Source organism: Ambystoma mexicanum, chromosome 6p, assembly GCF_040938575.1.
Source record: "Ambystoma mexicanum isolate Mex_15411 chromosome 6p, UKY_AmexF1_1, whole genome shotgun sequence".
Lineage (NCBI taxonomy): Eukaryota > Metazoa > Chordata > Amphibia > Caudata > Ambystomatidae > Ambystoma > Ambystoma mexicanum.
In genome coordinates, this window is record NC_090935.1 from 558,424,378 (window position 1) to 558,447,564 (window position 23,187).

The 23,187-nt window shown below is 48.8% G+C and overlaps 1 protein-coding gene across 3 annotated transcripts in view; it reads left to right on the plus strand.

Annotated features, from left to right (window-relative positions):
- Window positions 1-23,187, plus strand: part of SREK1 (splicing regulatory glutamic acid and lysine rich protein 1) — a 338,699-nt gene that overhangs the window by 131,375 nt on the left and 184,137 nt on the right. The gene's annotated exons all lie outside the window — the stretch shown is intronic.

Sequence of the window (23,187 nt, forward strand, 5' to 3'; positions counted from 1 at the left end):
CGGTGGGAGGTGTTTCAGCGTACTCCCCCCTACGCACTTTCAAACTTTCATCGACGAGAAGAAACGCCCAGTGAGTTCTTTACTTTTTAGGGCACCCCGGCCGGGGGACTCCTTCCCAGGGTCTTCCCGGTCTGGGAGGAGCATTAAAAGCTTTGTTACCGGGGCTTGCCCTGAGGTGCCTTCTAGGCCTAAAAAGTGTACCAGAGTTTTCTCTGAGGGCCTCCATAAGGGGCCTATTGACACCGGATTACAATCCGATGCCCCCTCCTGTGGGGGCGATTTGTAGGCCCAGTTCTACTGAGGCAGCGGGTACCGCAGCTTGCTTCGAGATCTCCTTGACTGGAACTTCCCGTAAAGACACCAGGGTTCGCCCTGAGGCCTCTATGCAGGCTTTCTGTATCGAACTAAAGTTCGAGGCCCTTCATGAAGGGGCTTTTACGGGACTCTGGTCTGAGGTCCCTCGTTTGGGGGCTAAGGTGGCCGACAGTTCTGAGAGGCCTGTTAAGGTCTTGTCGGTGAGGTGTACTCCTCATCGTTCCCGCTCAAGCAGTGACACCAGTTCTGTTGAGGGGGCATGAATTGAGATCTCTGACCGGAAATCCTCTGTTACCGGCGTTGCCGAGGTCCTTCCGTTGATGGCTATCCTGGCTGATAGCATGTCTCAAACATTCTAGGCCATGCAGTACCGGATCGGCCGAGGTTGCTGGTGTCAAGGCTAAAATGAAGACCCCCGACCCATCTGTGGAGACCCCGGTCTCACTTTCGCATGTGTCGCAGTTCTCAGGTGCTGACAAAATGGCGGCTACTCCCGCCAAGACTACAGCAGCCATTTTGGATACCTCCCTTGCATCTACACAATCAGTGCCGGGTGTGGGGGAGTGGCATTTCAGGTGAACATAGATTTCCTTGTGCGCATCCCTTTTTGTCCAGTTTTTGACTGGAACGCTTGGATGCCCCTATCGCACGTCTCGCTTCCTGCAGCATCTGCGCCTTTGATCTATGTTGATAACAGTGGAGAAGGGCCCTCTTGGCAACCCTCTCGCTTACGTCCATGGAGTTACTCCGCTCATGAGAAGCCTCCTCAAGTCACCCCTAAATCGTCGGCAGAGGATGTTTTTTTTTTTTCGGCAAATTTCAAAAGCTAATGTGCTCAGACCCCATGAAGGAGTATTTTCGAGGCTTGTTTAGGGAGATATGCCCTCCTGCGCCGTCGGTCCCAGTTGTGGCACTGGTGATTCTGCCAGCGCCGCCTCTACCGGCCAGATGTTGCGCAGCCTGATCCGGATGTTTCGGACGATGCACAGGGGGGATCAAGACAGCGAGGATCAGCCCCGCTCTGTTGGAGCCTTTCACAACCGGGTGCTGGACAGGTCTTCTGGATGTTCCAGTACCTGAGGTACCCGTTCTGCAGGAAAGGGTGCTTTCGGGGGCGTTCACCTTGTCTCCTTTGGAGCGCACCAGCTTGTTCTTGCAAAAGGACTTTTTAGTTGAGGTCCATAAAGTCTGAGAGAAACCACACTCGACTGTTTTGTAAATGAAAAAGATTGACCCTCGTTATAGGCTCCATTCTTCGGACGAAGTGGCCTTAGCATCGTATCCGCCCCCTTCCTCCACGGTGGTGGCTGCTACATTACCATCTAGACCCGCTTCATAGTCTACTACAGTGGCAATGCAGGTTCTAGCCAAAGAGGACAAGCTTCTTGACTCTTTGGGGAGGAAGATTGTTCGCTAATTCAGCCCTGCAGTTACGTCAAGCTAACGCAGAACTGGTATTAGCGGGGGTGACTATGAAAATGTGGAAATGTCTGTCAGAGTTTGAGGAATTCATTTCTGCTAATAAACTAGAGTTAAAATGGGATTGTCAGATGCCAGGGTCCTGGTGCAGTATATGCTGGAGGCCGCAGCGCATCATGTCGACACCTCGGTCCGGGCTTTATGCTTGGCGTGGACACCTCTCGTCAGGCTTGGCTGCACGCTACCCTACCAAGTTCTCTAAAGAGGTGCAGGATAAAGTTCTGGACCTGCCTTTTGATGGCAATGAGCTTGTCTGTCTTGGTGAAACCACCTTTTAGGGCTCAGAGAATGCCTTTGCAGCCTCGGTCTTCCGATCCAGAAATTCCCTAAAACCAGAGGAAGTCCCGTAGGGTCGATACTCCATCAGGAAATTCCCGCCGACGGCTACAACGGGGCCGATTTTTCTCTCGTTCATCAGTCGCCTCTTCAGGTTCAGGTGGCTGCGCCACAGATAAACCAACTAAATGAAGTTTCTCTGCGCTCGCACAAGACCCCGGTGGGATGGCGCATTGCGTCTCACTGGTAGGCGTGGCAGGCCATCACGAGGACCGGTGGGTCTCGTCAGTCGCTCAGGCAGGCTTCTGCTTGCCCTCTCCCCCTACCCCACCTTTTAATCCGCCTTTCCAGCAGTTTGGGTCGCCCTCCCTCAGAGCTGAGATACAGAAGTTGCTGGATCTCAGAGCGGTGGAACACGTTCCCGTAGGGGAGCGAGGGGAGGGCTTCTACTCCCGGCTGTTTACAGTGCCCAAACCCAACCAGGCTGGCCTGTGCACCATCCTAGACCTTTCCCAGTTCAATCTCTCTACCCCAAGAGAAATTCAAGATGATAACGTCCTGTCAGATAAAGTCCTCTTTACAGAAGGGCGATTGGCTCAGCGTGGTAGACCTTCAGGATGCTTATATGCATATTCTGATTTCGAGTCCACATCGGAAATACCTACGTTTTTCCGTGGGGGAGGAGCATTTCCAGTTCTGAGTGCTCCCGTTTGGCCTCACTCGGCACCGCGTGTCTTTACGAAGATGTCGGTTATCGCAGCTCATCTTCGGCTTCAGGGTGTTCATGTGTATCCGTATTTGGACGATTGGCTGTTGCGCAGTTCTTGTCCTCAATCAGCCTTGAGCAATCTTCAGTCTCTCCTCCAGCTTCTGTTCCATCTTGGGCTGTCTGTGAACTGGCGGAAATCGTCCATGACGGTCTCTCAGGACCTGAGAACACGATCGACTGCAGAGTGTATCTGACCAGAGACAGAATGGCGGATCTGTTGGCCACGTGTCAGGTGTTTGCACAGTCAGAGCATGTCAGCCTGCTGGTTCGAGGCTTCTAGACCTCATGGCCTCCTGTGTGCTGGCTCTTCCTCATCTCAAGATGAGGCGAACACAGATGGCTCTTTGGAGTTCTTGGCGCCAAGCAGTGGAATGAGACTCCAAGATGATTCCTGTTCCATTTTTTTTTTTGAGAGCGGACCTTGTGTGGTGGTTGTTTCTCAGCAATCTGTCGGTCGGCGCGGCTTTTCAGGATCCCAGCCCACTAGTGACAATCACGACAGACTCTTCCCTGCTGGGATGGGGTGAGACGTTGGACCTTCTTCAGGTTTCAGATCTCTGTTCACCGCAGGACAAGCTCCTTCATATAAATCACTTGGAGCTCCTGGCGATCTTCCTGGCGCTCAAAGCGTTCCAGCCTGTCATTGTCAACAAAGTAGTTCATATCCACACAGCCAATGTGGTGTCCATGTTTTATTTGAACAAGCAAGGGGGTACGAAGTCTCCTCCTCTTGTGGATCTTGCTATTCAGATATGGGAATGGGCGGATCAGCATGGCATCTGGCTGGTGGCAGTGCACATCCCGGGTCAGCTGAATGTTACTGCGGATGCCCTCAGCCGACGTACAATGGCCAGGTACGAGTGGGAACTGAACTCGATCCTTTTGCAAATCTTCCGGTGTTTGGGCACTCCAGAAGTGAACCTCTTTGCAACGGCGTCAAACGGGAAGCTTCCCTTGTATGCCTCCAGGAATGGGCTGGGAGCCTCTTCTCTGGGTGATGCCCTCGAAATTCCCTTGCTCAACATGAGAGCCTATGCTTTCCCGCCTCTGCTTCTGATTCATCGGACGCTGTGCAAGCTGAGGAGCACAGTGAACTGTTCTCGTCTGCTCATTGCACCGTGGTGGCCGGCCAGGTTTTGGTTTTCAGAGCTTCAGCATCTGTCTGTGTGCACCGATCAGGCTTCTGCTGGTTCCATGCCTGCTTCACCAGAGAGATCGGCAGCTGTAGCACCCTTCCCCACAATCGTTCAGCTTGGCACCATAGTGCCTGAGTTCAGATCTTTAGAACACCTCAACTTGTCCGCTGATAACATGCATATTATTCAGGCGGCCAGGAAGCCCTCGCTGAGATCTCAATACAGGAGCAAATGGCTTTGGTTCTGCCACTGGTGCTTAGCTAGACAGCTGGACCCCAGGGGGGCTACGATCGACACAGTGCTGTCCTTTGTCTCTCATCTAGCAGAGTTGGGCATCCATGTCTTCACATGCAGGACTTATCTTTCGGATGTTGCCGCATACCTATCCACGGATCAGTGCTCTTTTTCACTGTCACACCCAGTGGTTAAACTCATGCCTCTTTACCCTCCTGTTCACAAACCGAATCTGAGGTGGGATCTGAACGTGGTCCTTACGGCCTTGTGCCATAAGCCTTTTGAGCCAATGGCTACTGTAGACCATAAGCACCTTTCGTGGAAAGTGTCCTTGGTCGCTGTGACTTCGGTGAGACGTTTGAGTGAGCTCCAGGCCTTGTCGGTGGAGCATCCCTTTCTGGTTTTTCATAAGGATAAGGTTGTCCTGAGGACGAACCCTTCTTTCCTTCCAAAAGTGGTCTCTGATTTTCATCTGAATCAATCAATCTCCTTGCCGGTCTTCTGTCCAAACCCAGCCTCAGAAGCTGAGGGTTTTGCATTGCCTGGACATTAGAAGAGCGCTTAAGTTCTATCTGGACAGAGCATCTGAATTTAGGAGTTCTTCTCAGCTCTTGGTGACCTTCGGTAATCCGCAGGGTAAATAGGCCTCCAAAGCAACTATTTACAGATGGTTCGCTGCTGTTCAAGGTCTTCAACCTCCAAAAGGGGTTCATGCACATCTGGTACGAGACAAGGCAGCTGTTGTTGCCTTTCAAAAGTATGTCCCCTGGGAGTCCATCGCGAAAGTTGCTACCTGGTCCTCTCCATCGGCCTTTTGTAAACACTACTGTTTGGATCTGAGCTCCAGGTCTGATGCTCAGTTTGGCCAGGCTGTGCTTAAAAACCTTTTTCACTAAGGAGTTTTCCATCCACCCGTAATTCCTGTGAGGAGTGCTTGGGAATCTCCCATAAGTATGGAGGAAAGGGGATGGGACGTTGGAGTATATAGTACCCTTTCCTCCATACGGCCGCCCCCTGGAATAAGGTTCCTCTATTATTGCTTACAGGCGATAGAAAAGGACTAATGGGCGATGAGCTGGGCGGAGCTTAGTAGGGCGGGGTTACAGCCGCATGGGGTACCCTGTGTAAAAAGAGAGGAAGGACACATTTTTGAAAAATGTGATGTATTTTACAAAGTGCTCCGCTCCTGTCCCCAGGACGGAGGAATGTCTCCTCCCACAGGACGGAGGAATGTCCCATAAGTATGGAGGAAAGGGGACTATGGACTAGGAGTAAGGTGGTCACTACGGTGAGTAACCTTCTTAAACTCTACTATTCGTTTTATTTACTTATGCCTTTTTCTCCTACTTCAAATGCTCGGACTGCCATTTTGCTCCTCCTTCAAGGTAGTTTAAATGCCTCAGAACCGGGTTGTGTGAAGTACTGTAGAATATTTTTGTGTGATATTGATTGCCTCCTTTTAGTGAATGTTTTCTGGCTGTGTAATAAATTAGTGTTTTACCAAGAAACCTTGAGTAGAAGAGTCTATTTGAATACTTGTGATTGTAGACCCCTGTGTAACATCATTACGGCTCATATTCCCTCTTGAGATAAGGCTGGCTGCTCAGCCTGCTACCAAAAACTGTGTGGTAGAGACTTATACGAAAGGTTGGTTTTGCTTACACCTGTAGTCCTAGTTGTGTGTAGTGGTCCCAGAGTGTACTGCATGCAATCTTTGCGTAAGTTACCCATACTACATTTAATGGCTGGTGACAGTGGTTTAATTTTCCTACCATTGTGTGATTTTACCGCAGGCTGAATACTCAGCTGCAGTATTGCACCCATGGGTGCCCATTTTGTCAAAATGGCCCTGGTCTTCTTTTTTCGCCATTACTTGTTTGTAAGGTCCTTCTTCAGATTTACTCTGCATGCCAAACCAGGTTTGGTCCCTTTCTTCGTTTTGTCTTTGGCAGACTTCACTGGTGAAGCCTGCCACTGGCTCCGTGTCTGGTAAGGCAGAAAGCAACAGATGTCCCGAAACTCCCTGTGCTTAGTCTTCTTGGTTACAGCAATGCACCCAAAGGTGATTGGCTGGCTGGTTGTCCGTGGAGGACAGCCACCCTTCTGTGAGCGACAGCTTGGCTTTGAATGAATGGGACAAACTTGCATAAAAGGTAGGTCTTTTTTGCAAGGAACGCAGAGTTGACCACTGGATGAAGGAACCGAAGAAGAAACCGGAAGAGAAGCTTGCTGTACCGTCCTGGACCCTTGGTTTGCCCGGTGAAGCCCTGCTGCAGTGCTGAAGCTCCATATTTCGAATCGACTAGAGAAGCCAGGACCGGACGACTTCTTCCCTTGGGACCCCAAGTCGAACTTCACTGGAACCCCTCTCCCTGCTGGCTGTACTTCTCTGCTGCTGGAACGGGTTCCCAGGGGACAGGAACACCAGAATAGAGTGCACCGGTTTTAGGCCGCCTCCAAGCTCCATGAAGATCCTCCGGGCTCCCTCGAAGCAGCACTGCCCAAGCCTGAGCCACCTAAACAGAGTGCTGGACCCCAGAAGCAACGGGAGCCTATAAGGTGTCCAAGAACCACAGTGGTACTATTTGCGAGTGCCGCTGATCTGAATTGTGCCCATTGCTGCCGCCGACCTTCAAACCGTATTGCAGGAGTCCCCAGACATCCTCCCTCTTGTCCCCACGACTGAACAAAAGGATCTGCAGGACTACAACAGGAACAGAAGCCTGCTGGATCCGTTTCTTCAGACTCACGGTACTGTGTAACTAGGAGTTCTTGTTTCTGGTTGTGTAGCTTGCTTGGTCTCACTGTAGACTTACATTTGCTGCCTTTTGCAAAGTTGCTTGTATCTTTACTTCTCACAAGCCTCCCAGCTTGTGGCCCAACAGTGATACTTTTTGCTACAAAACTCCAACATTGTGTAAGACTTTTGTGCTATCTTCAAGAAGTGCCTCAGCTTTCCTAGACTTTGCTCAACTGACATTGGCTGTTCTGGCTCCCTGTAGACTGCTCTTACACTCTGACTTTTGTTGATCTGGCCCTCCAAAAAGTCCTACATAACTTACTTGTATAGCTGGGAAAGAGTTAAGCTATATTTCATTGGGGGAATTGTAAAGTATCGACTGAGGGAAGTATTACGTGCTGGATTTCCCAAACTTAGAGATGTGACCAGGCACAAGCAGACTACAAGCAGACTTTTTTCATGTAACTTCGGTATGCCCCCTGATCCAGCCCTTGTGGACAAGAATAGCCAAAGTTGGGTCAAAAATGGTCGCCATGCACATAACCACTATCCCCGAGGCTTGGCTGCTCGCCCTGGTTGAGGAGGGTTCCACTAGCAGGAAACTACTTGTGGGCATGGCGTACGCGGTCGCCAGGTCACTTGTAGCACAGTCATGGGGAGCCAACAGACCCCCCACATTTCAACGCTGACTCAATGTAATGGCACACTGAACAGAGAGAGAGTTCAATCTAATGCTTCCATCACATGGCAGACCCAAGACCTACTGGGCAGCCTTTAGGAGTTACACGACTGATGAGCACATCCTATGCCCCGCCTCGCAAATGCACAAAGATCCCACCTCAACTCTCCACCGCCACCCCTCCTGGGGAGCCCCCCAACCCCCTGTGTTCACTGTATGACACAGGAAATGACTGCTCGACAGACCCGCTGGGTGCGGGGAGGCCCGGGACCTTGAACCTTGGCTAGATTGCGCAAGGAAACTCGTGTTGCCACCAAAGGGAAGGCTGGAAGCACAAGTGGCGCTTACCATGCGCTTGGTGTACCGTTATAATCGTTTCATAATTGCTTCTTTTGTGTTGTGTATAAACAATGGAAGCGGTATGGGTGGACGAGGGTGGGCTGATGGGTGCTGCACCCTGGTTGGGGCTTTGAGTTTTTTGAACTTTGTATGCTGTATAACTATAATAAAAAACGTGTTTAAAAAAACTACTGTACCCAAGAACAGTATAGTGAAATTGATAAATTTTTCCTATGTAAGTCTAATTTTATGTGGACTGCGGAGGGTTACTTAGTAACCCCTTTTCCTACTTACTCATTTAACATGTTACCCTCACTACTTTAAATGGCTGGTAGCAGTGGTTTAATTTCCCTACTATTGTGCTTTTCTGCCGCAGGTTGAATCCTCAGCTGCAGTATAGCACCCATGGGTGAGCATTGTGTCAGAAATGCCCAGTCGTCTTTTTTTGCCATTTCTTGTTTGCGAGGTCTTTCTTGGGTTCTACTCTGCGCACCAAACCAGGTTTAACCCTTTTATTAGTTTTGCCTTTGGCGGGCATCAGTGCCGAAACCCACCTCTGGCTCAAGTGTGTCTGGCAGGGCAGGAAGCGAGGGAGGTGCCTGAAACTCCCAGTCCTTTGTCTCCTTGGTTACCTGAATGCACCCAGTCCTGATGGGAGGGCTGGCTGTCCTTGCAGGACAACCACCATGCTGTGTGAGTGACAGCTAGCTTGTGCATGAATGGGAGAAACCTGCATAAAAGGTGAGGCTTCTTGGAATGAAGAATGAGTCGACCAGTAGAAGAAACATCCGACAAAGGAATCGTGAAGAGAACCTTGCTGCATCCTTCTGGACCGTTGAACTACCAGATGAAGCCCTGCTGCTGTGCCGAGACTGCTTTTCCTAATCGACAAGCAAAGCTACAGAAAGGACTTCTTCCCTTGGCTTGGTGGAACCAACTAACCCCAAGACGAACTTTGCCGGAAGACCTTTCCTAACTGGCTGTACTTCTTTGCTGCTGCAACAGAGTGCCTGGGGTCGAGAAATCCGTAGTCTAGTGCAATGTCTTTAAGCCGAACCGAAGCACCAGGAAGATCCTGAGGACCCTCTCGAAGTAGGACGATCCAAGCTCGAGTCACCTCACCAGAGTGCTGGACTCAAGGAGTGAAGGAAGCCCTCTACATCTTGTAAGGATAACAAATGAGGATGGTAGCAAACAACTCTGTTCCCAAAACGGTCTTCTGTCTCCCTCATCCATTCCTTTCTGCTGCCACAGTGATGCCAGGCAGGGGTTTATATACTCCTGGCTTGCAGCAGTTGCGTCACTGGATACGGGCATTGCTCCATCCCAAACCGTCCTGCTACCATACAAGGGATGCTCCAAAGTATTCCTTTCTTCATGGTCAGCGATTCCTGTCAGGACATGCTACTGTACATTTTGCTAGCCTATGCGTCATTCTCTCCATATTTCACTCATTCTACTCATGTTTTTATCTGGTCCTGTGATCTCCTTTAAACCTTATTTGCACATTAATCTGTCCCATTTTGTGCACCGAGCATGCAAATCCATTTTAGCTTGCATCGGCTCTTGACAGACAGCTGGTCATTTACTTCATGTGCTGCGAACACTGCGGAAGCCTGTAGTCTTATCTTTAGCAGATGCAACATTGTTTCCGGGAAGGGAGGGGGAGTCTGACTCATAATGTAGTAAGATTTCACAAATGCATAGAATTTGACATTTCTCAATGTATTCAGCCAATAGTTAATTATGCTTTATATTTAAACAACTACCTTTCTTCAGTGCCTGCCCATGTCTGTGCATATTATATTTGCATAAAAAATCCTTCCCAGTGTCCGCCCCCCCCCCCCCCCATTATAGTGCCTAAAAGAACTCAAAAGAAGTCTTGCCAATTCTAAGGCACTTGGGGTGCAGGAAGACCCTAGTTCCTTCCCAACATTCCCCCCTTTCGTTACTTCTACAGTAACAAACTCATCCCCGCCCAACATCTCTACAACCCCAGAAATATTTGTTTGAGTTTCACTGTTTATTGTATGGCAAGGTGTTTAGATCCCCAATTGATACCATCATCTTTGCACTATTAGGAACTATATTGAGACAACATCTGAGACCCCATTGGCATGTACAGTAGAGGACCAAGAAGAATACAATAACCGGCACCAGTATTTTTACTGCTGCCCCCAGCCATGACTGGACCCAATCAAAGACGAGCTATAGCATATCCGTGTTCTGAACTCCACCTTCTTTCTTCATTTGGACACCTAGATTGTACACCGCCTCGATGACGTGGGATAGTGACCCATTCTCAGTATACAAGTGCAGCAGCTGCTCCCCAGCTTTTTACACACTCCTCTTTCTATGGCTGTTTGCAAATCCAACATGTAGCGATTCTGCATCGTCATGAGTCTCAATGCATGGTGCTCTACTTTCATGGCGTTGAACCTCTTTTCTGTGTCATTGGCCAGCTGGACTAGCTCCCATCGGACTATCTGCATTCACTTGGCATTAGCCGATTGTACTCCAGGAGCCAAAAAAAGATGAAAAGAAATTCTCTGCTGAGCTAAACATTTGACACTAGTCAGGGATTCCTCCAAGCAATGCGGCATAGTCCTTTGAGGCATAGTTTGATCTCTTATTTCTTCCCCACTGTTGAAATCGTCCTTCGGGCAGCATACCAAATTCTTGTGTGATCTGCAAGTTTCTTTCTGCTTCTTTAGGTGCTAGAGTGGCTGTTGGCACCTTGACAGGCATTTCTCTTCCCTTCAGGTGTTCTTCCTGGATTACTAGTAGTACTGGGTGCAGGGTGGCCAGTGAACACTTGCCCATCCAGGATGGTGGGAGGTGCAAGTAGGCTCGTCAGCCACAAACCCAGAAGTAATCCATCGCTGCGGTACCTTTTGCCATGTCAGAGAGTTGAAGCGCCAACAGGAACTGTTCCTTCATTGCTAAAACAAAGTTCTTAGTCTATGTATTTGCACTGGCTTCTCCATTGTTGCAATTCATGTCAGCCTTGTGATGTATTGGGCTCATATTTGTGTACACATAGTCTCTACGTGAGCTATTGTTTCTTTGCTGTACTTAATCAACATGCGAGTAACCTCCCAAGGAAAAATACAGTATTTGCGGTATTTCGTATTGCCATTTCATAACACTGGATATAGATCAATGCTCCTCAATGGCACGCTGTGTGCCTGGAATGTATCCTACATAGTGCAAGATGGACCAGGCATTGTGCCTCTAATTGGGAATGGATGCCTCCACGGAGGCGCTGGACTGGTTCGCGCTGCTGTGACCTCTTCTAAGGTGTTGCGCAGGGTTCGGAAGACGGACTGGACCGGGCCCCCAAATCTGGCTTGTCTGGCTCGCAGAAGTATCCTTCTGTAGGCGAAAATAGGGGATTAACTGTCTGCGGGGTAATGCAATCAGCCTCCCACTTTCCCCTCTCACCCTCCTCGAAACCCTTCTGTGATTCCTTGTAGCGTCTCACCTTAGGGTCTGGAAGGATGAGCTCTCCATCCTGCTTCTGATGCAGGGGTGCGTTGGTGTCCAGTTACTTCACTGGATTTTCGGATTGGTGAGAACCAAACTTGCTTGGCTTCCAGGTAAGTTTTTTGATAAGAGGTTCCCCTTGTGTACATGGGATTAATGTACTAATGCTAGTGTCTTTTTTCCCCATAGGGGCCGGGGTACAGAATGCCGGGGAACAGGCACCGACCCGAGATGAGAGGTGAAATCCTTGTAGAAATCAGGTAAGTCTTTAATGAGTGTTTTTTGGTAATGTCTTTTCTTTTTTTTTTTTTTTTTTTTTTTTTTAATCACTTTATTTAAAGATTCTAACAACAAACAAAGAAAAACAATCTCCAGTACATTGCATCGTGTTCAGATTGTAAAATCTAAAAGTAACTTAGAAATAAACAAAATGATACTGAATATATGAACATCGATAATATTTGCAAAAACAAATACAATTTGAACAAAAATTCCTGACACTCAACCATTAAGACAAGACAACAAGAAACCAAAACACACAACTAACACCCAACGGAACAGCTCCCCAACTCCAGAAGTATCAAAGCATCCCCATCCCAAGGCAGGGATTATCCCCCCAGACTAGGAACCCAACCTTCAGCCAAATAGGTCATTAAAGGGTCCCCAAAGTCGAGAGTAACGACCCTCTCTACCTTGTCCAATGAGCAGAACTTTATCAAAGTTCGACAAGACCTGCATATCTGATAACCACCCATCCACGCTCGGTTTCTTCCTTGACTTCCAGACCCGTAGGATTTGTTTCATTGCCAAAATCAACCCTTTATTGATCCATTCCATACAGTCCCTAGCTCTGTCTCCTCTACCCCTGTTGGATAACAAAATGATTGAAAGGAAAGAGCGAGGAAGATTTTCTTCCAATACAAGGTCCAGTCTATCCAATACCCCAGTCCAGAAGTCGGAAACTCTCGGGCACGTCCACAACATATGTAACAAAGAGCCCACACCACATCCACAGCCCCAACATGAATCAGTGTCCGAGAGACCCAATCTGGCCATCTTGGACGGAGTCCAATATAGTCTAAAGAGGATCCTTTGCCTGATATAACGCAGCTGCAAGTCCATCTTTGCCTGTACTCCCACATGAAGTAAATACATCCATTCCCGAACCGAGATGTCCACCCCAAGATCATCCGCCCAGGTCTGGCGAAGCTTATCCCATGCTCTCACATCACCCTCATCCGCCGGCATCAGCTTCAGATAAGTCGAAACTCCAAACGATGCTGAACGGAGAGGTTCACACAATGCAGGTCTCTCAGTCATGCCTCCGTCTAACATCCCTGTCCTTTCAGTCAAGAGCATCTTTAAGGCCTCATAACGATTTCTTTCTCTAGCTCCAATACCAAAGGAAGTTCTCAACTGGTCAAAGGGGATCATGTCACCATTATGCCACACATCACGGACTCTAAGTATGCCCTTACTTATCCAGCTTTTCCAGCATAAGGGCCTATTTTCCAATTGCAAGCATGCATTTTGCCATAAAGACGCATCATAGTGCAACCCATCATTCTCATCTCCAAAGTCCAGAAAGCGTAGCACCGCTTCCCTAGTCGCACCCATTGTGGGCAGCTTCTGTACTGAGGCAGGCAATTTAGACATTGAATAGAGGTCTCAACGCATAAGGCGAAAACTGATAACTCTCAATTATATACCAATTGGGAACATATTCATGAACCTCAGAAAAATATGGGGTCGATTTTTTCAAGAGAAAACCTGTGCAATAATTCATCAAGTTCGGGAATCCAAATCCTCCATCCTTTACTGGACCATGCAAAATAAATTTAGGAATTTTGGGCCGCTTGCCTTCTCCCCAAAGAAAATCCCAGAAGACTTTATCAATAGGAGCAACAACTTTCCTCGTAAACTTCAAGGGAATGGACTGTATGATGTATAGAACCTTCGGCAAAAGTACCATTTTAACAGCATTAACCTTGGCCCAAATTCCCAACTGCAACCGGCCCCATCTCAATATGTCCCTTTTAATTACCTCCAGTATCTTTGACACATTGAAAGCGGTCATTCTTTTCAAATCCCGAACTAGATGTATACCCAAGTATTTCATTGTACCCACCTCCCAGCGACAGTCCCAAGAGCCCAAGACATCACGCGGGACACTAACATCCAAAGGAAATGCTACAGTCTTTCCCCAATTGATCCTATGGCCCGATAAACGTCCCACCTCATCAAACATCTGTTTAAGTAGTACACATCCCTCAGCCGGATTAGACACTATCACTGTCATGTCATCAGCGCAGCATAGCACTTTCATTTCCGTGTCTCCAAATCTAAGCCCCCGAAGGCCCTGTTCTTGCTTCAAGTATAGAATGAGAGGTTCCAAGGCCAGATTGAACAGATACGGAGACAATGGACAACCCTGCCTAGTTCCCCTAGATAACAAGAAAGAGGAGGACATAACTCCATTGACCCACACCTTTGCACTGATATTAGAATTCATTGCCCTGATGATCTTAATAAAAGTGTCCCCAAATCCCATTCTCTTGAGTGTGTGGTAAAGGAAGGACCAATTGACCCTGTCAAAAGCCTTTTCTGCATCCATAAATAACAACAAGGTATCCCTGGTCTTCGTCTTCGGTAGGCCCATCAAATCTATCAACGTCCAAATATGATCATAACCGTATCTGCCTCTCATGAAACCAACCTGTGATCCACTGATCAGTTTGCCTATGCACATATTCAACCTATTAGTCAGAATCCTGCTGAAGATTTTCAGATCCACATTCAGGAGCGAAATCGGTCTATAATTCTCACATCTCTTACCGTCTTTCCCCGGCTTCGGGATAACAATTACACAAGCCTCCTTCATAGTGGGACAAAGCAAACCATCCCGCATAAACCCATTATACAGATTGCACAGGAACGGTACAAGAACCCCACTCAGTGTCTGATAGAACTCTACCGGAAGGCCATCTATCCCTGGTGATTTACCCTTGTTGAGCTGACCAATAGCTACTGACACTTCCTCTTCCTCAATAGGGCTATCCATCATCACAGCTTGGTCCACACTCAAATTTGGCATAACAATTTTATCAAAAAAGGAGTCCATGTCTACCTGACTTGGGAACTGATCTTCTTGATATAAAGTTTCATAAAATGTCCGAAAACCACTACATATCTCATCTTTCTTACTAATATGAACACCATTGTCATCAACTAGTTTTTGGATAAAAGAAGCATCCGATAGTCCCCGTAACCTATTCGCTAACAGTTTCCCACTTTTGTCACCTTGTTCCCAAAACTTTTGCTTCATAAAAAACATACCCTTCTCATATTGGGCATCCATTTTCTGTTTAAGTAAGTCCCTGAACCGTCCGACCAACAATTTATCCTCAGGTCGCTTGGACACTGCAAAATCCTTCTGCACCTTTTCTAGTTCCCTTTCCAACTCCTGAATCTCCGCCAAGGTTTTTTTCCGCACCCGCGATGTAATATTCATCAGTTCCCCTCTCACAGTCGCCTTGAAGCTCTCCCAGACCATGACATCAGATGCGGTCCCAGTATTAATGTCAAAGTAATCCCTTGTGAAACTGTCCAGAGAATCAGCAATCCCCTGTTCTTTTAAAATATGAGTTTTAAGCCGCCACCTAGTGAACCCCGACCTTTCTTGTCCCATACTCAACTGCATCATAATCAAAGAATGATCTGAAATGCTCCTTTCTTTTATAGTTACCTCCCTCAAACCCTCAGCCAACCGTTCAGAAATAAGAAAATAATCAATCCTCGAATGAGAGTCATGTACCGGTGAGTAAAAGGAGAACTCCCTCACTGCAGGGTTAAAAAATCTCCAAGCGTCAATTAAATCCTGAGTATCCACAAATTCTTTAAAGGATCTACTATTGTTTCCAGCAGTAAATCTACATTGCGCCGAACGGTCCATTTTACCGTCAATCACACTATTGAAATCTCCTCCTAAAATTACATGTTCCCCTCTCATCTCCCTCAATAGCGTCGATAGCATCCTAAGAAAAGGGCCACCACTACTACATGGACCGTAAACCGAACCAATTGTGATTAATCTACCCTCATATGTAACATCAATAAGAAGTATCCTCCCCTCATCATCCATTACCACTTTCTCCACCTGAAACATTAGGCCTTTGCGCAGCAGTATACCCACCCCCCTTGATTTAGAACCATAGCAATTAAAAAAGGTCTTAGTAAACCATCTATTTCGGAGTAGATGCACAGACTCGTTCAACAAATGAGTTTCCTGGATGAGGGCAATATCCGTCTTTTCCCTCCTCAGTCTGTTCAGCACTTCCTTCCTCTTCCTCGGAATATTTAGGCCCTTAACATTCCAGGTACACATTCTCAAATCACTCAACGACATTTGGACTCAAATCAAAACCAGTCATATTGGCCAATCCTATTAAACTTGGAAAAATCCAAACCAAAACTAAAGGGGAGCAAGCAAACTGAAATATGCAAACACTACAGAACAACACAACACAAAACAATACAAAACAAACAGACATAGCAAGCACATGAACACACAATAGCAAAACAAATGATACACCCCGCAAGACTGTAAGGTGATGTTGAGTGCAGTTATTTACAAAAAACAGTAAAGTCTCGAACTGCAACTACCCCAGAATCCACACCCAATGCATATGCAGTGACAATCATAACTAATATTCCACCCCTATAACCCCTAACACTATCCACAAGAACCCCAGAAAAGCATGGAGATCAAAGTAACCCATCAACCCTCCTTTAACCCATTCAAGTCCGCCACATCAATTCCACAGTGTGCGGCCCAGTAACCACCCCAATAACACAGAGCATATAGAATTCGTCCTTACAATCCCATTAACCCAATTACTCTCACTAAATAGACCATAGGTGAATGACTACACTTATGATGCCCGACATCCACTTACACAAGTTAGTGAGAGACACCGTATACCATTAGGCTTAATACCCACGTCATCTCAGAATCCACCGCTTAAGAATAGTTCCAGCCCAGGCATGGCAAGGTCCACAGCGAGTCATTTGGACCATTGAAGTCATAAGTAATCTATTATACTATTACCCACCCAGTTGCCATCAGAATAAAGGAATTCCCCTGACCCACCACGTTCTCCCTAAGCCACAACAGTATCAAACACTCCATTTCAGATATGTATTCCACGTGCTGTGGATTTATAATCAATCAGCCAATTATGAAATGCCCTGTACTATGTACCCTAAGAGAAATGAACCACACAAGGCAGGAAAATATCTGACTCCATCCATTCAGGTGCGTAGCCACAGTAGAAGACACCTGCATGTAACTGAGACCAATAATGTACGCCTGTTTGCACTTCCCCTGTTTATGCTTTAACACATTTCATTCCATGCCCTTCAATATGAATTTTCAAGGCTGCGGTCACCAAGATAAAAGCAATCAAGTCAGATAAAATCACTGATCATGGTATAATGAATGATAAGGCAGTGTTAGAGGGGGGGGCGTTGCAAGTCTCCATGAGCGCGCCGTTAATCTCTGCCTCAGCCACCATAGACCACATATATATATAACAGCTAGCGCATTTAAACATGGGCTTGTTGTAGCGTTTTTCGAGTGACACCCCAAGCAGGCTTCAACAGCGTCTGGCAGTGCCCATTGACCTTCATGCTGCCAGAACAATCGAAGGCTCAGGGAAGGTCTCTGTAGATGCGTGTAAGTGGGAGACCCGGTTTCAGTTAGAGGCCGCGTACAGGCGTCTCCGGAGGCAGGGTAAGGAAGGGAGAAAGCGGAAGAAACTCGGTCGCGGGCATTTCCGAGTACTTCATTCATGAATGTGAATTGTTTCACCTACCGCCAGTCCATTCCCCCAGCACAGCGTCCTCCATTCACATGTGTATCCTTCGTAATACGCATCGGCCTCCATTAATCATGTCCCCGTGACATGAAACGACGTGCGGGAGCGTCAAAAGCACCATGTCCTTTCCTCTAATGGCCCGTGACTCTGTTCAAACGAAAACATCTATCCCAACTGAATTTAACGATCGTTACATCTAAAATAATTGCAAGTGGATGACAATCAGATAAAAATCAAATAAAATGAATAAAACACATTAAAAAAAAACACAAAACCAACTCCACCGCTTTTTGAGAATCCAGTTTGTCTATCTCTTCTTTTTGGCTGGTATTCTCTGTGAAGCAGACACAGTAGCCTCCATAGCCTCCATAGGCTGCTCAGGATCATTCCCGTTTTCAGTCCCTTCCAGGTCACTCAAAAAAGCCTCAGCTCCTTTGCTGTCATTGAAGGAGAACAACCTGCCATCCTTGATCACCCTGAAGATGGCAGGATACACCATGTAGTATTTGAGGTTCTTCAGTCTTGCTTTGTCTTTGGCCATATTAAACTCTCTTCTTTTATCCAAGACATCCCGACTGAGGTCCCCAAATATCATCACTCTGTGTCCATTCCAAGTCAGGTCACGTAATTCACGGGCCTTCCTTAACACCATTTCTTTGGTTGGAAAGCGCAGGAACTTAACCACAAAATGTCTGGATCGCTGGCCTTGCGCTGGCTTAGGTCCCAAGCTCCTATGAGCCCTCTCCAATTCTAGATGAATCTTGGGATCCAGCTTGAGGATAGAAACCAAAACTCTCTCAATAAATTCAAGTGGCTTGCCCCTCTCCAAGTCCTCAGGAAGGCCAGCCACCCTCAGATTGTTCCGTCTGGAAAAATGTTCCTGTTCAGAGAGCTTCAGAAACAGTCTTTCATTTTTTGATTGTAAGTCCCTGATTTGGTTTCCCATCCTTTCCACTGTGTTATCCACATTAGTCAGATGAGACTCCACTCTGTTAAAGTTTGAAGTGAGTTCCAAGTATCTCTCTTCTGCACTGGACATCTTATCCTTGATCTCATTCACATCCAAGGTCAGCTTTGTGAGCATGTCCAGAATTTTATCCACTCTCTCATCTGAGGATTTCTCACCAGTCCCCTTCTGCCTCTTAGCGGGTTGTTTTGTATCAGGTGAAGTTGGTTCAGCCATCACAGTGTAGGGTAGGGATTCAGTCCAGGTGCAGGAGCTCAGCCTTCAGGCAGCCATCCCTGAAGCTGGCAGTTCTAGAATGTCTTTTCATTCGCTCATTAACGCTGATGTCTATTTTTTCCCCCTTAGGGGCCGGGGTCTGGAAATGCCAGGATGCGGCGCGGACCCGAAATGAAGAGGGAATGAATCAACAGGTAAGTCTTAACATGGAGATTTAGCTTTCCTTATTCCCTTCTCTCTCTCACCTTGTGTTCTGGTCTTTTTCTCCTTAGGCGCTGGGGCGTGACTACGAATCCGGATGATCGCTGCTGAACATGGAGGCGCCCTGTAAAGGTGAGTGGAATGCGGCGCTGCAGCGATGACGCGATGAGCTTTTAAATAAAAGTCTTCCTTTTCAGGATTGTCGGCGAGATGTCTCCGGGATGTGGATTTAGCAGGTAAGGACTTTTCCTTCTTCTGTTCTCTTCCTTTGCAGATGATCCAGGATGCTGGCAGGCGTGGCAGAAGTCAGGATGCAGGAGCAGACACGGTGAGCGTCCAGCTGCTAGATGCAGAACAACGCGAATCACGTGTGGCTGTTCGGGTGGGGTTTAAATAGCCTTGGAAGAAGTTCCAGGTATGTATCCTTCCTCCAATCAGGTATGTATCCTTCCCTGACCACGCCCGGATGGTAAATTAGTCCCACAGGTAAAGTAGCTCCTTTCAGGCCTCAAGGAGGCCGGGGATCCTGCAGCATGGTCTGCATCAGGTAAGTGCACCCAAGCACTTCCATAATGAGCCTGGCGCCATAGGCGCCAGTACACTGTCCAAAGGGCCCCTATATGGGGTTGCTGGGTCCTTCCTTGGGGACTGGATGCCCGCTTTCGGGGACGCAGGGCTTGAACCGGCTCCCCGGGAGCGGGCATCATGACAATAGTACAGGAATAGCATTATTGGGGTCCATTCACCCTTGGCTTTGAAGTCTTCCCAGGAGATTAAACTGCTCTGCAGGGCAATTTCCCCCCATCATCTCGATCTGTAGGAGTTTGAAATGTTGAATGAAAATTGTGTTATGCGTGAGTGGTATGCCCCGGACATGGTAGATGGCCATGGTGGGGGAGTTCCATGGAGTACCAGGTGTGCCAATCGGTCCCAGGCCCTAAGGGTAACTGCTACTGGCTGTATGTCAGCCCTATCTCAGCATTCCCACATGCCCTCCAGGAGGCAAGGGCTTTCTCAAGGATTGTGTGGGGGTAAATTGGTTGTGGGGGGTCCACCACCACACAGCGTATTGGGCTTGGGCAATCAGGAAGTACAAAAAAAAGTAGGGTACCTAAAGGGCTCTTTGGGGGTCCGGACGGCACAGTGTATCTAACGAGAGGCGGGTTGTCTGCCGGCCCATATCAATTTAATCATCGTACTCTTCAGTTTGCCCCAGAAGTTTGCTGGGGGCCAAATCGGGACGTTGTTAAAGATGTATCGAAGCTTTGGTAAGACTACCATTCTTAAAAGTGAAATCCTAGCGACCTGAGTGATGGGGAGGCAGATCCATGTGTTCACTTTGTAGTTCTACTCGAAGATTCTAGTGGGGGATGTGAACACTCCAATGCGAAGGTAGCAAATCCCTTTTGGGCACCATGCAAAGTCGCTGTTAATGTCCTGTCTGATTACACTCGTGGTGCGAGGGAGGACTTTTGACTTGGCCAAGTTGATCCTTAGTCCAGATAGGGCTCTGAATTTGGAGATCTCTTCCTCTATTGGACGTAAGTTAGTTTGTATTAACATGTCGTCTCTGCGTATAAGGAGACGATAGAGGTGTGTGAAAAAGGGGCGGCTTTGCCTAGTACCTCGGGATGGGAGAATGGGATCAGATTGTTTGCAGTTAGTGTACACCAAGTCTCTAGGAGTCGTGTAGAGCAATCGAACCCAGTGTAAGAATGTATTGCCCTGGCCAGCTCGGCGGAGGACCTCAAACGGAAACTGCCAGTCGACAGTCAAATGCTTTTTCAGCATCCAAAGTGGCAACCACCATGGGGACGGACTGGTTCACATTATGCATTAGGGTAAGTAATCTCCATAGGTTGTGTGGAGCGGCCGGGTATAAATCCCGCCTGATCTGGAAGGACCAGGCTGGGCATGTAGGGCAAAAGCCTGTCCGCCAATAGTTTTGCTATGATCTTAATGTCAACGTTCACCAGAGAGAGTGGCCTGTAAGACGAGCATTTACTCTTATGTCCCGTCCCTTTTACTCCATACTGTATGGGCGTCCCTTCAAAGGGACGAGACAGTACCATTTTCACCAGAAAAAACCTTCTTCCCCTTTAAATTTAGAGGCGCGCTGGGGCTCGGCCCAGGCAGCATACGCTGCCCCGACTCTGCCCGCTGGCACCACAGCTCAGTCGCCTTTTCCGTGTCGACTGGAACGGTTGGAATTCACTAGCACTCCTGGGTTTGGCTTCGGCCATGTAATTCCACGCGCGGATACTTCTTCGCTTTGTCTTTTTTGTCTTTTCTATCATTCAAGTACTCGGTCCTCAGGCGTCACGCTCCTCCCTGGCGCATGTAGACTTCTACAGGGTACAGCGGGTGTCCATCCTGCAACTGGGCTCTTCCCAACTTCAGACCCTCATGCCTCTGCCTACGTTGCCTTGACCCAGACCACGGTTGGCAATCATGTTCGGCGTGTGACTCGCTGTCCTCGAAGGCTCTGAAGAACAGACTATCGAGGTGGAGGGAGCTCTTCCAGAAGTCGCCTCCAGAGGATCTCAAGAACTTCGTGAAGCAAAGTCCGAGGTCCAAGGTAGGGCTGATAATTTTCCTGCGCACCCCGCAAGGGAGACTCCTTCCCAGGGACTCTCCCGTGCAGGAGGGACTGGCCAGGTCCTTCCACTGGCACTTGCACCAAGGCTGCTACAGCTACCGGTCCTCGGGTCGAGGGGTCCTCGGAACCTCTTGGACGCAGTTTCGAGGGAGCGGAAGGTTCTTGTGCCGGGCTTACACCCGAGGGGCTCCGCCCTTTAACCGGCGCGATGGCTGTGGGGCTATGCCCTAATACCGGCAATACGTCTGGGCGGCGCGTAGTCGTTGCTGTACCGATTCCCGGGTCAAGGGTGTCACCTACTGGGCCGAGACCTGAGGAGAAGTGTAGGCCCAGTGAACCACACGCAAGAGTCTTGGACGAGGCCGGACCCAGCGGGCTGTGTATTGCGTCGCTGGCATGTGGCAGACAGCTCGTCAAAATCGCTGCAGTGCCAATCAGGAACACCCGTCTGCCATTCCACAAATTCGGCAAAGAATGAGTGTCAAGGTGGGAGTGGTCGCAACCAAGTACATGGCCTACAGTCTACCCTTCATATGCACAGGGCAGCTTTCCCATGCGTCCATACGGACTGGGTACGCAGCGGCTCCTGCAGTCCCCCCGCCACCCTGTCAGTACCCCCTACCACCTCTTCAGCCAGTGAGGAGGTGCTCTTCGACAAATTCCTCAGCTTCATGAGGTCTCCGCAGATGGGGGCTATCATCGATGCAGTCGGGGAAGTCCTCCCCACCATGCTAACGGCACCCCAGACACCTCCATCGGACTCACTGACCCTGGTGCAGCCGCCACCTCCGGCCCCACAGCCAGCTCTGCAACCTCCGCCTCCTCCTCAGCCTCCAGCTGCGGTCTCTGTACCCCAGCCTCCGGCTCCATCTACCCCTCCACAAGATCCCCCGGATCCGCAGGACACGGACAATGAGGTGGATCCGGACACGCCATCCTCAGCTAGGGCCTTCCATTAACGTCTTGCTGGCGGAGTACCTGGGCCTCCCTCAGCCCGAGGTCGAACAACCGGCAGAGGGGGTTCTGGTTGTAGTCCTTGCAAGACGCCCCTCTGCCAACACGGGGATTCCACTGCAAACCGATGTAGTTTCCCTGGTCAAGAAGGGTTGGCTCAAGCCCCACTCAGTTTAGCCGGTTAACCGACACCTGGACGCCAAGTACAGGCAGATGTAGGGGGATACACTCTTGCTCTCGATGCATCCTCAGCCACACTCCTCAGTGATCGCTGCGGCATCACTATACTCCAAGCCTCAGTCGTCCTCAGCCTCGTCCTCTGCAGCGCTGCTACGCAAGGAGGAGATTATCTTGGAGGCTTACGGCAAGAAGATGTATGCCTCCTTGCACCTGCGTCAGGCCAACGCAGATGCTATGGTGGCTGCCGCCAACCAACGGTTATGGTGGGAAATGGCGGACTTCCTCCCGCAACTCCCCTCCCAATGCCAAAAACGCTTTAAAGCTAGGTTAGCGGAGCCTAAGCTCGTGGAGCACAACCTCCATGGAATCCACAGTAGCTCATATCGATACCTCGGGCCGTGCCATCTGCATTGCCATGGACATGAGGTGCACAGCCTGGCTCCGGGCGACGAACTTCAACCCGGATGTCCAGGAGCGCATCCTAGATCTACCGTTTGGGGGCAGGAGGGGTGCTCTTCCACTCCTCTACGGACGAAGAGCTGGACAAGAACAGCTCACAAACGGCAAAGCCCTTGTCCATTCTTACAAAGACCATGCCCAAATCTTAAACCCAATCAGCAGCACTCAGAGAAGGGTTGTACATATGGAGGATTCCGCGGCTTCCAGTAACGCAGATCCAGGCAGCGGACCGCTCGCCGTCTCCGAACCGGCGCAAACAAAAAAGGGGGGGTCAGAGTAAGG